The sequence below is a fragment of the Alligator mississippiensis genome, chromosome 6 (assembly GCF_030867095.1).
Source record: "Alligator mississippiensis isolate rAllMis1 chromosome 6, rAllMis1, whole genome shotgun sequence".
Taxonomy (NCBI): Eukaryota; Metazoa; Chordata; order Crocodylia; family Alligatoridae; genus Alligator; species Alligator mississippiensis.
The window spans coordinates 19513647-19526364 of record NC_081829.1 but is presented as its reverse complement, the minus strand read 5'-3'; the positions used below and the strand labels follow the sequence as shown (position 1 = coordinate 19526364).

General features: G+C 51.5%; 1 protein-coding gene across 2 annotated transcripts in view; it reads left to right on the top strand.

Annotated features, from left to right (window-relative positions):
* Positions 1-6814: 6814 nt before the first annotated feature.
* The window catches only part of LOC102564709 (uncharacterized), a 50731-nt gene continuing 44827 nt past the window's right edge, over positions 6815-12718 (top strand). For both annotated transcript variants that reach the window (XR_009462980.1, XM_059729687.1), the window contains exon 1: positions 6815-6895. The gene's annotated coding sequence lies outside the window, so the exon portion shown is untranslated. The remainder of the gene's footprint in view (positions 6896-12718) is intronic.

Sequence of the window (12718 nt, the reverse complement as noted above, 5' to 3'; positions counted from 1 at the left end):
TCTGAAGCTTTTCCGAAGTGCTTCAGAAAGCCTAACGAAGCCAGTGCTTCAATCTGGACATTCTGCTTTGGACGCCAAAGCGTCTGAAGCTTCTCTGGATCTGAAGCAGGGTCTGAAGCCTTGCACAGCCATACCCTTTTCCCCTCTATCCCCCACCCCAGCCTGTCCCTCCCCCCCTGACACCTCCATTTCCCTTTTCACTGACTGGCTTTCTGCCTGCATTGTGGACCAGGCCAGCCTCTGGCTTCCTTACTATTCCTTCCATCCAGGACCAACTGCAGGTACTTCCTCAGCCTGACAAAGGGGTTTTCAACCCTAAAGCTTCCAAAGATACATTTTTTAAGTACTCTTTTTTTCATAATACACATATAGACATAAAAACACAAGATTAAGCCATCACACACCATGAGTAACATCATATGTCCAACACAACACAGCATCTTTACTTCTTGCTGTCAATTCCTTTATAAAAAGAAAGGCTCTGTGACAGTTCCATTTGAGTACCTTTGATGCTGCTGCTATTGGTATTGAGCCGGCTAAGTTATTTTATCTCTTGTCATGTAAAGTGGAGGACCAGGCGTGAGGCTGTAGGGGAGGAGGAGGCCTCAGTGGGGCACAGTGCTGTGTTGTACAGATGCCTCAGCACCAGGAAGGGTGCAGCTTAACACACACACACACACACACTCACACACACACACACACACACACTCACATAGTGTCACCCACCTGCATCATGAGTTTTGCCTGTCAGCAGTCAGAGATGCAGGGCCCCAGAAGGCAGACTCCCCCAGTGAGACACACACACACTGGCAGGCTTCGTGGCCTGGCAGAGCCCAGCACCTAGGCCTGCACTAGATCCCCGCCCCCCCGTGCCCCAAGACAGATGCAGTCGCCCAAGCACACACCTACATCACGAGTTTTGCCTGTCAGCAGCTTGAGGTGCAGGGTCCCAGAAGACAGCCACCACCCCTGCAGTTTTCAGCCCACTAAGCCTTAACACACACAGGGTCATCTGTGTCAAGAGTTTTTCCTGTTAGCAGCTCGAGGTGCAGTTCCCCCCAAACCCCTGCACCGATCTTCTTGAAACTTGGCGTGCTTTGTTGCTTCACTAGGGGCTACCATCCCTGCAGTTTTCACCCCACTGTGTTGTAACCCATAGACATGACAGAAGTTTTGCTTTCAAGAATTTGGGGTGCAGTTCCTCCCAGACCCCTACACCTATCTTCTTGACACTTGGCAGGCTTCATGCTCTCAGCAGAGGCTACCACTTCTGCACGTTTCACCCAAATCAGAGACAAAGCAACAAAATTATAGATATTTCATTGATTCCCCATTATACCCTATGGCCGGATCTCTGAGGCGGCTCCGAAGCTTTGGAGCTGCTTTGGCTGGATCGAAGTGGCAAACCAATCTGGAGCTCCAGATCAGATCGCTGATATCCAAAACGGCCAGATCCGAAACCGGATCGAATACTTGCCTACTCGCACAGGCCTACAGTCTACCCCTTTTTCAAAGCAGGGGCTATCTCCCTGAGCCACACAACTTGTAGTTTAGGCTTTTCTTCCTGGCTCCACCATCTAAAAATGTTTACCACCCAGAAGTCATGGGTTTTGCCTGGTTACAATTTTGGGATGTAATCACATTCACATATGTGGGTATTCTGGGTACTTAACTAGACAAAATACAGCCTACTGAGCATGTTCAATGGCCATGTGGATATTTGTTTTTCAACCCTACTTTAGAGGAAATAGGATAGTAAACGGTGTCTAAGTGCCAAAAGCAGCAATGTCACAGCTTGGCAAAAGCCATATGGCCATGAAAAACAGCTAGGATTCTGTCCTAAAAGCTTGAGTTTTATATTACCATGAAAGGTATATTTGGATTTGTTAATGCATTAGAAATTAACTGTTCTGCCCTCTTGCACAGGTTTTTAGGACAGCTGGCATATGTGTCATTGAGAGTATACTAGAATCAGGATTTGTGCCAAAGTTGGAAAGTAAATCTAATGTGACCCCCTTGCTGACATCAGTGGAGTTGCTCTAGATTTACACCAAAGTAGGTAAGGGTATGAACAGACATCTCATTGGTTGTGGGATTTCTCCTATGGTAAATTTTGGGTGTACGGATGTACTTAGTCATTGTCCCATAGCAAATCCCACTGATGGGTACAGGGTAAAATGCATCAGTGATTTTTTCTGGGATATCAAAAAGTACATCTGTATGGTTGTTGTGGCGCAGTGTTTGGAGATGGGGGGAGGGGCAGGCACGAGCAGTGCCACGAGCAGGTGGAGCACAGCATCAAACAATCCAGGTAGACAACTGTGTGCCTGCCCAGGTAGAACGCCAATGTGTTTTGGCTAAGTGAATTTGGCACACAGATGGTACTTGCAGGAGGTTGTTTCCAGTTGACCTTAATTATCATAATGGATCATAAAGGTGGAAATAATCCCATTGGTACATAGGACCCAGACCATTTTGGGCTTTATAGATCAAAACTAGCATCTTGAGTTATGCCCAGGAAGCTGCTGGAAGCCAGTGCAGACTCTAGAGCCGTGGAGTAATGTGTTCCTGATGACTTACTTTCATCAGAAGGTGGGTTGATACATTGTTCATCAGCTGCAGCTTCTGGGATGTCCTCAAAAGCAGCTCCACAATAGAGAGCATTGCAATACTCAAGCCTTGAGGTTACAAAACCATGGATGATGGTGGCCAGATCCAAATCTGAAAGAAAAGGTTGCAGACCTTTCACCAGATAGAATTAACGTAAGGAGCCCCAAGCCACCGCTGCAACCTGGTAATCTAGGTACAGCAAGGGATCCAGGTGCACCTCAGGGCTGAAGATCTGATTGACAAGGGGAGGCTGAACTTCATCAGTGACACATGTCCCTGTCTCTTCCAAGTCATGAGGTCCATCCACCACCATTGCATCTGTCTTGTTTAGATTCAGCTTTAACTGGTTCATCTGCATCCAATCCCCAACTGTAGCAAGATACTGAAAGGCCTGAAACTTCAGGGTCTCAGTTGGATGAAAAGAAGAGATAGAGCTGTGTGTTGTCAGCATGCTGATGGCACCTCACTCCAAATCTTGGCATGATTTTAACTAGGGGCCTCAGATATCCATTGAACAGGAGGTGTGACAAGATGGAACTTTGGGGGACACCACAGGAAAGGTCCTGAGAAGAAAATGAGCACTCGCTCATCCCCACTTTCTGGGATTGCCCTGTTAGGAAAGAGCCAAACCAGTTAAGAACAGTTCCATGAATACCTACCAGGTCCCAGAGACATGATACCAACACCTTGGGCACCTCCAGACGAGCATGCACGTGCCCCTTGCCCTGTCTTAAACCCCTTTGAGGTGGGACAAGAGGCACATGTGGGAACAAAAAGGGTTTTCTGTGCTGCAAACTTGCAGTGCAGGGAGAAAATTAGACCCCTGGACATCCAGGGTTTTAAAAAAACCTGCTCCACAGAAGAGCGGAGCAAGGCACGGTTGCAGACCATGCCAGGGAGTGAGTCCTCCAAAACAGATGCTCTGGTGTCAGCCAGAGCATCTCTTTTGTTCTGCTGCCTCCAGCCCACGGTGCTGTCCGAGTGTGTGTGTATGTGTGTGTGTGTGTGTGTGTGGGGTCATGGGTGTGGGTGGCAGAGGGAATGTCCCCAGAGCTGCGGGGAGTATGGACCCAGCCCAGCCCCATGTAGCTCGCTAGTCTGGCTTTGCACCGGAGCAGGTCTCAGGGCTCCAGGAGATGCGCATAGGACCTGTGCCTCCCGGAGCCATGTGACCTGCTCTGGTACAGAGCTGGATCAGCGAGCCACACAGGGCTGGCCCAGGTCCCACTGCGTGCCACCCCCCCTGCAGGCACAGTGGGGCAGAAGCAGGACTCGGTGAGGTGTGCAGGGACCGCACGCTGCACCCAGCCGGGTCCTGCCGGCCCTGAGGCTGCTGTGCTGCCCAGCTGGGCCGGGCCCTTGGTGGCAGGACCCAGTGCAGCACGCAAGGACTGCGCACCATAGCCAGCTGGGTCCTGCCACCCTCAAGGCCCCTCTGCCACCTGGCCAGGCTGGGCCCATGGCAGCAGGACCTGGTGAGGTGTATGGGGACTGCGCGCCATGCCCAGACAGGTCCTACTGGCCCTGGGGCTGCTTCTGCCGTGTGCCGCACCAGATCCTGTCACCAAGGGCCCAGCTTGGCCAGGCAGCAGAGGGGCCCCAAGGGTGGCAGGACCTGGCTGGGTATGGTGCACGGTCCCTGTGTGCTGCACTGGGTCCTGCCATCATGCCCCAGCCCAGCCAGGCGGCAGAGGGGCCCCAGGACCCGGCTGGGCCCAGCATGCGGTCTTTGCATGCTACGTTGGGTCCTGCCACCATGGCTCAAAGTGCCCCACTCCTGCTGCTGCTGCTAAAGGTAAGTTATGGGCCCTGGGCGGGGGGGGGGGTTGTGGCCTTCCGGGGTGCCTGGGTCGCTGGGCAGGGGGGGGTGTGACTCTTTAGGGTGCCTGGGACCCTCGGCAGGCGGGCTGTGGCCTTTCAGGGTGCCTGGGACCCTGGGTGGGGGTGGGCTGTGGCTCTCCAGGGTGCTTGAGACCTTGGGCAGGGGGCTGTGACCCTCCAGGGGGAGCTGGGACCCTGGGCGGGGGGGCTGGGGTTCTGTGTGGGATAAAGGATGTGGCCCTCTAGGGGGGAGCTAGGGCCCTGTGGGGGGTATTCTATGTGTTGTGTGGGGGGGATGCAGCCTGTAGGGGACGGGAGACCCACCCCTCCTGAGCAGTCTGCTCGCAAGGTCCCCCACACCCACAGTCCCCCCAGCAATCACCCCACACCTACCCTTACACCAACCCACATCCCTCCACACACACCCACCCGCCTTCCCCCACATCCCTTCCCACCCCCTTCCTGCAAAAACCACATCCCCCCCATCAGACATCACATCCATCATGTGTGAAGAAAACCAAAAGTACACATCAACACATTTAGAACGTATTTAGTAAATAACACATTTAGTATTTAGAATTTATTTTATCATGATGGTAGAGACATTGATATGCTTCCACATTGCTTTAATATTGTAAATATACCAATACAGCATTGCCCAACTGATTACTGTCTCTCTCTCTAGAGGTGTGTGTGTGTGTGTGTGTATATATATATATATAGAGTGGTCTTTTGTTTTAATTGTGGAAAAACATGGATTTGGGGGTATTTTTAAAATTGGATTTGGGATACTGCTGCAGCAGTCCAGCTGGCACAAGGGGTAGTATTCCCAGGTACCAAGTGGCTGGGCCCCAGAAGCTCCTGAGAGCGAGTAGCCCTGAGCTACTTGCCAGGGCCCTGGCTTTTTATATTGCCGGGGCCAGGACAGGGCAGCTTTTTATACCACTGGGGACAGCACAGGTGCTGGCCTCGGGTTCTAGCTCCCCCTGGCTGCAGATGAGGCAGAAGCCAGGCAGGGTTATTTTGCCCCAAGTGCCACAATTTGCTCCACAACAAAGTGCATGTCCAAGCACATGCAATGAGGCAAAGAGCCCTGGGTCAAATTTGCACTGCTTCTATTTGAGCTGCTGCAAGCGCACATACTTGCATGTATGGATGCACCCCTTGGGCGCGTCCACACAAGCGCACATGTGCTGCTTGGCCCGCCTCAAACCCCTTTGAGGTGGGGCAACAGGCAAACAGGCATGTGTGGGAACAAAAAAAAGTTCCCCACATTGCAAACTTGCAGCATGGGGAGAAAATTAGACCCCTGGGTATCTAGGGGTCTAAAAAAATCAATGTTTAAAAAAGCAGTCCTACTGCGTGTCACCCCCCCTGCAGGCACAGTGGGGCAGAAGCAGGGCAACTGGAGGCTGGGTCCTTCACAGGGATGCTCTGGCAGCCAGAGCGTCTCTATGATTGGCCCCTCACCCTGGTGCTGAAACACGCGGCCACTGAGGCTGCGTGTTTCAGCGCCAGGGCTCTGGTGCCAGTGAGTAAGGGGTTGGCGGGCTGGGGGAGGGGACCATGGGGGGGGTCCCCTGACAGCTCCACCTACTCCTCCAGCCCCTCCTACCCCTGCCAGCCCCCCCCCCCCCCCCCGAGGCCTGCTGAGGTGGGCCCCTCCCACTCGCCAGCCCCCCAAGGCCCCTGACCTTAGCGGCAGCTGGCCCCTCCCCCCGAGCCCTCCCTGAGCCTCCCAAGCCCTGCCAGGTTCGGCTCCTGCCCCCGCCCCCAAGGCTCCTGAGCCCTGCTGGGGTAGGCCCCTCCCCCCACCAGCCCTCCAAGCCCCCCTCCCCCTGCCGTGGCTGGGCCCAAGCCTCCTCATCCCTCCCCCCTAAGCCTCCTCATCCCTGCCCCCCCACCCCATACTTAAAAAAAAAAACAAAAAATCCCCCTGCACTTACCTCCAGTCTGGCTGCATCTGGCTGCCTGGGGCCCCGCCTGCACAGTGCAGGGCAGGCTGACAGCCCCAGCAGCCCCAGCCTGAGCCCTCCTGCCCCTCCGCTGTCCTGTGCTGCCCAGGGGGGCTCTGCCAGGAGGCCCTGGAGCCCCCCCACCCCTGATTCTAAGGTAAGCAGAGGCTTTTTTTTTCCCATTTTTTTTCTGTTGTTTTTTTTTAAGTGATGGTGGGGTTGTGGTGGTAGCCATGGAGGCCTGGGGGTGCAAGTTGCAGGGGTGAGGATGGGTGGGGCAGCCATTGGGGGTTCTGGGGGAGCGAGGGGGTGGGGCAGCCATTGGGAGGGATGTGGCAGGGCACTATTTGTGCCTGCCACTTTAAGGGCCTGAAGCTGGCAGCTGGCAGGTGCCTGATTAGGGCAACCATTTTGAATCGGGGGGCTGCCCATATAAATAGAGCAGTTCTGCTGCATGGGGACTAGGCAACAACACTGCCTGGCTGGAGGGCTGCTAGTATCATTTGGAGGTAAGGGAGGAGCTGTAGAGGATGGTAAGGAGGTTCCTGGTCCTGGGTATGACCTAAAACTGCACCCTGCCAGGAGTGGGTGGTCTGGTGGGGCTCCCAGGGGTGTGGGAGCCCCCAGGAAATACCAGGCCAGTTACCACCCCAGTGAAAGGTGGGTTGGGACACCTTAACCCGTAACCCCCACAACTGGGTGGGTTACTCCTTGTTTGGAGGGCAGATGCCTGGATAGAGAGAGAGGCATAGACTGAGGCCTGTCTGAACTTCCCCTGACTGGTCAATGCTGGGGCCAGGACCAGAAGGGTCAAAGGGCCAGGGGCCCACCACAAGGAATGCCCAAGAGCTGCGTGCCTGGAGTTCTGGCTGGCCTGGAGGTGGGCCAGGGCTAGTGAGCCAAAGGTCCCAGGGCAGAGGGGGGAACACCACACCCAGAAGGGGAAGCAGTTCAGGGAGCTATGCTGCCTAGTATGAAGGTGGGTGAGACCACCTGAGTAGAGGAATCCAGGTGGGGTTCAATTAGGAGGATTCTGGGGCCCAGAGTGGCAGCCGGTGATTATGATGACACCTAGATGCCATCAGCAAGGCTTGGGCTGTGGTGTAGGGGAGGAATGGAGCTGCAGATAGCATCCCCTGGCATCATGGGAGGAAATGGGCAGCCTCCCGCTTAATTGCATCTTTAACTAATTAATTAACAACAAAGCATGGTGGGTGAGAAGGCAGGCAGTTAGCCCAGAAACAGGTGGGCGGGCCATGGTTAAATAGGCCCCCTATTACAGGGGGCTGCAGCAACTGGTGGGGGATGGGGCCAGGTGGGGCAGCGATTGGGGGGCTGGGGTGGGGCATGTGGGCCTTTCAAGGGGGGTGGTGGCCCCTGTGGGGGCCATTTGGCCCCCGTTGGGAGCCTGAACCCCTTGTGTGGGGTTTGAACACCCTTTTGGGGGGGTCATACCCTTTGTGAGAGGGCCGAACCAACCCCTTGTGTGGGGGCCATCACCCTGTGGGAGTGCAGCAAAACATGCATTTGTGAATTCATGGAACGTGTTTAGAGTTCACTTTCCTTATTAGGATAAGAGACTTGCTTTAACACTGTAAGATATATCAATAAAACATTGTCCAACTGATCACTGTCTCTTTCTTGCTCTCTGTCTGTATAGTGTTCTTTTGTTTTACTTGTGGAGGAACATGGATTTGGGGGTGTTTTACAGATTGACTTTAGGATTTTTTTTATCAGGAATTTTTCAGTTTTTCAATAGGGAACACCAGAATTCCTGCTAGGGAGGCCAGTGGCAGGACCCTGCCTGCTCAGAGCTGGCACCTTGGACCCATATGGCTGTGGCTGACCTCCTGGTCAAATGGGGCCAGGAGGACATGCTTTGACAGTTCAAAGCAGGCCACCACACCTGGAACATCTTCCGGATGATAGCTGCCCAGATGGCCGGGCACCGGTACACATGGCAGTAGTGCTGCACAGAGGCCACCTCTGCAGTCACAGCCTACTGGCAGCTGGCCCAGAGGGGCAGATGTTTCTACTGGCTGTGCAGTCCCCATCCAGGTCTGGCAGGTGTGCAGCAGGTCACAGCCAGGCAGCAGCCCGCACTGTTGGACTGCTGTAGAGGGTGCAGGGAACTTCTCAGGGCTGCTTCAGCAGTCCAGCTGGCACAAGCGGTAGTGTCCCCACGTGCCAATTGGCTGGGCCCCAGAAGCTCCTGAGAGCGAGTAGCCTTGAGCTACTTGCCAGGGTAGCTTTTTATACTGCTGGGGACAGCACAGGTGCTGGCCTTGGGCTCTAGCTCCCCCTGGCTGAAGATCTGGGAGGAGCCAGGCAGGGTTATTTTGCCCCAAGTGGCACAATTTGCCCCACAACAAAGTGCATGTCTGAGCACGTGCACTGAAGCAAAAAAGCCCCAGCTCAAATTTGCACCACTTCTATTTGAGCTGTTGCAAGCGCGCATGCTTGCATGTGTGGACGTGCCTCTTGTAGTCAACTGTATTAAAGGCCACTGAAAGATCTAGTAAGATCCACAGGGTGTTATTTCCCCTCTAAATCTCCATCTGAAGACTGCTGGCCAAGGCTATAAAACCAGTCTCTATACTATATCTAGAATAAAAACTAGACTGACAGGGGTCCATGAACACAACAGCATCCAGATGAATCTGGAGTTATTGGGAAACCTTTATTCAATGATCTTCAGCCCTTGATCAGAAATGCCACTCTATGGTCTGAAGACCCTCCCACAGTGGTCCAGACACATTATATTGCACTACAGCCAGCACCAGTTCTGGGGGTTGGTGTTGGCACAGAGGGAGAGCTGGACACAGCCAAGGTCACACCTCCTGTGCAGTCCAACAAGACCATCCTCGGTCATTTAGCAGACAGCCAAAACTGCTGCTTCTTTTGCTGCATAGCTGGAACTGCAAGCTCTCGGGGCTGGGTGACCATGGCCTGCAGGCCACCAAGCCACCTTGCACCTTGCAGGGCCAGGATCATGTGTGGGTCCATTCTGCAGACTCAGTGGTAGCAGCAGTGGTTGCAACAGCGAGTAATGATAATAGTAGAACTGATGGGTACTTACTCCTTATCAATGTTCCCTCTAAGGAGTGGTGGTCCATGAGCACGCCACTTTGGTCCGTGAGTGCGTCACTTCGGTCTCACCTCCCCCTTTCGGTGTGGCGTGGAACACTTACCGAAGGTAAGCCCCTTACTCTTCACACGGAGCAGGCAGCAGGGCCTTGGAGGCTGAGGGGCTGGAGCCTGGTGGGTAGCGGCTGGAGGGCTAGAGCCTGGTGCAGGCTCCAGGAAGCTGCTCTACTCCCCAGCATCACCTCAGAGAGTGAGGAGGCACGTGGTATCAGGGCCGGGGAGTGGAGCTCACAGAGCAGTTCCCCAGGGCCAGCGGAGCTTGCACTACCCTGCCCCAGCCTCCATCCCTGCTTTGCCTCACCTCAGGGAGGAGCCACTGCCTGCCCTGAGTGAGGCTCCTCCGGCTCTGGGGAATTGCTCTGCAGGTTCCGCCAGCCCCGGGAAGTGCTACACTCCCTGGCCCTGACTCCATGTGCGTCCTCACTCCCCTAGGCAATGCGGGGAGAGCGGAGCAGTTCCCCTGAGCCGGTGAAGCCCATGCCAGCCCCCACTTCTGCTTAGAGGAGGAGCTTACCTTTACTAAGTGTCCCATGCTGCAGCCCAGATCCATTCCCGATAGATGTGCGGCCTGAAAAAGTTTGTGCGTGGCCAAACTTTTACTCGTGTGTGGCCACACATGCGTGCATCTTAGAGGGAATCTTGCTTCTGATCACTCCTACTTGACTATCCAATGGTTGCTTTTCACCACTCTGGGGAATCCCCAGGAACCTTCAGACATTAGACCACAGCAAAGTATGTTGGGAAGTGTATTTTCACTGGCTTGCATTGCTGCTTTTCTGCCAGTAGGCAATAGTGATGTTGGGAAGGATGATAGTTGTACACAACAGGGCTGTGACTTTTTTGATCTGGGTGAAATGCTGGGCAATCTGACTTGTAACAACCATGATGTCTCTTCATGCCACAAGAGCAGAATTTAGCTTGGTATGTTTTGAATAGGCCCAAATCCTTTTTTCTTTTTAATGCAATGTTTAATTAACTTGGAGAAATCAGTGCAAAAGAATATAACGGAGGTAAAAGAGTCAGAATAGTAAGAATAGACGCAAGTGGGAAAGGAGACTGAATAAAATCTCCAGAGAAAAACTTGCCTAAACTTTGGGGAACTGATTGTAAATCCAGTCAGTAACACATTCTGAGGCTGAAGTCCAACCCCAGTTCTATGGCCTGTTGATCTTCAAGAGTCAGGACAGGAGATGATTATCATCTGGGGTCAAGAAACAATCTCATTCCCATAGCCTAGTACATCCCATTTTTGCAGTGGTTCTCACCTGCTTTAGATTCAAGGTGCCCCTTGGAAAATGCCAGCTCTTAGCTTTCACCTGTTTCTTGACTATGGAAAAATAATAGGGCAAGTCTTCTGTTGCAAAGGACTCGGACCACAGCAGGTCAGAATGCTTTTGACATTTTGGATTTCTATTTTTAAATCTCTGTGTTTATCTTGTGAATTGTGTAGGTGTTGGCACACTTACTGCCTGTATTGCACAATACCACGTGACACCTATAAAAGGTTTTCATGACACTCTGGTTACGTATCACTGCATTAGCATATATGTGTTGTTGGAATTTAACACCTTTCAAAGTACCCAGCATTGTCCACTGTCAGTGAGTAGATCCTAAACTAGAAGAAAGTGTACACAAACTCCTGTATCACTGAGTAAGTGAATTTTTAATTCATGTGATTATAATGACAGCTAATGGCTGAATTCCTCCAGTTTATGGAAGAAAGATTACAGAAGAAGTACAGTTCAGAGACTTACTATGCATTCTTACAGAGCTGAGTTTGAGCAGACTGCCTGTTCCTAAGCTCTGGATTTCGTGCGTTATAAATTTGAACCCAGGTTCAAGTTGGGGTCTCTAAAGAAAGAAAACCCAAAATCATGCACCATGATACTCCATAATTTGGGGTGTTTAAAGTCTAGGTCAGGATCAAAATTCAACATTTCAGGCCTAGCACTGATTTGATTACTAGGTTTCCAAGTCATAAATAGGAAACAGCTATATAAGGAAGTCAATGATACTGATACTTAACAGGTCAAATCCATTCATTCTTATAACTCCAACTGAAGTCATTGTAGCTCTACCAGTAGTGAACCTAGCTCACTATGATTTCCTTGACCTTTTAAGGAAGCAGCAGATTAATAGCAGATTCTGGTAAACAGAGTACAAGGTTCATAGACCTACCCTTTGTCATCAGTGAATAGACTGAAACGGAAAACATGTGGATAAACTCAGAATCAAAGCAAAACCTTTTCCCCAATAAAAGTATGTACACGGAAGTTTCATTATGAATCCCCTGATGCAACCCCCGGGGCAATCACCACCACCCTTCGGTGATACAATCATCATATAATGCTAAGTAAAGGACTTCAGTATTGCACTTGGAAGAAGGAAATGAAGGGGGAAATAAAGGGCAGTGAAACACAGAGGGAAATTTCAGTAAATCTACTTACAACGTCTGTGTTAGCCCCAGAAGAATCAGAAGTCTTGATGAGGCAAGGTGAGGCTCATATTCCCTACTGAGTAAGTACTGGTACATGTGTCTATTTCTGCAGCTTTTGGGTGTTCATGTGTCTTCGCTGGCTTGGAGGGCAGTCCTAAAGAAAATTCTCTGGTCACTTCTGATCAAGCTCCCTTAATCCTCCTAGATTTACGATAGAGTTTAATTCAGCCCACACTTCCCCAGATCTTTTCGCCTTCCCCCTCCCATCTGATCTCAGAAGAATGAACTGGGCTTTTGCTTCCTTTCCTTGAAATCCAGGCTTCTTCTAATTTTGTAGCTGCTTTTACAATTTGTCAAGAGGAAAGCAAACAGAACTACCTTTACTTCCTAAGCTGATTAATGGTGGAGTGGCTTTGTTACTAGACATGGATTTAGACAAATTATTTTGTGCTGTGTTTTGTTTGTTTTTAGCTTTTATATGCCTCAGAAAAATAACCAGTGGCATCTAAATATGAGCATGATCAAGCAGATAGTCTAGACCTACTGCATGGGAGGCCACACTGTAATCGCTTCTCCTTTCAATACTTAGCAGTTCTATTGATTAGCAATCTCTCCTCTTTCTTTGTATAATTTTATCTGCTACTGATGCTCAAAAATAGAAAGCTGTGAGACAGTTATTAGTACTATTTGCTGCTTAAATGACCTACACTGAGGCAAAGAAACAAAGTTGACAAAGGCAGAACAGTTG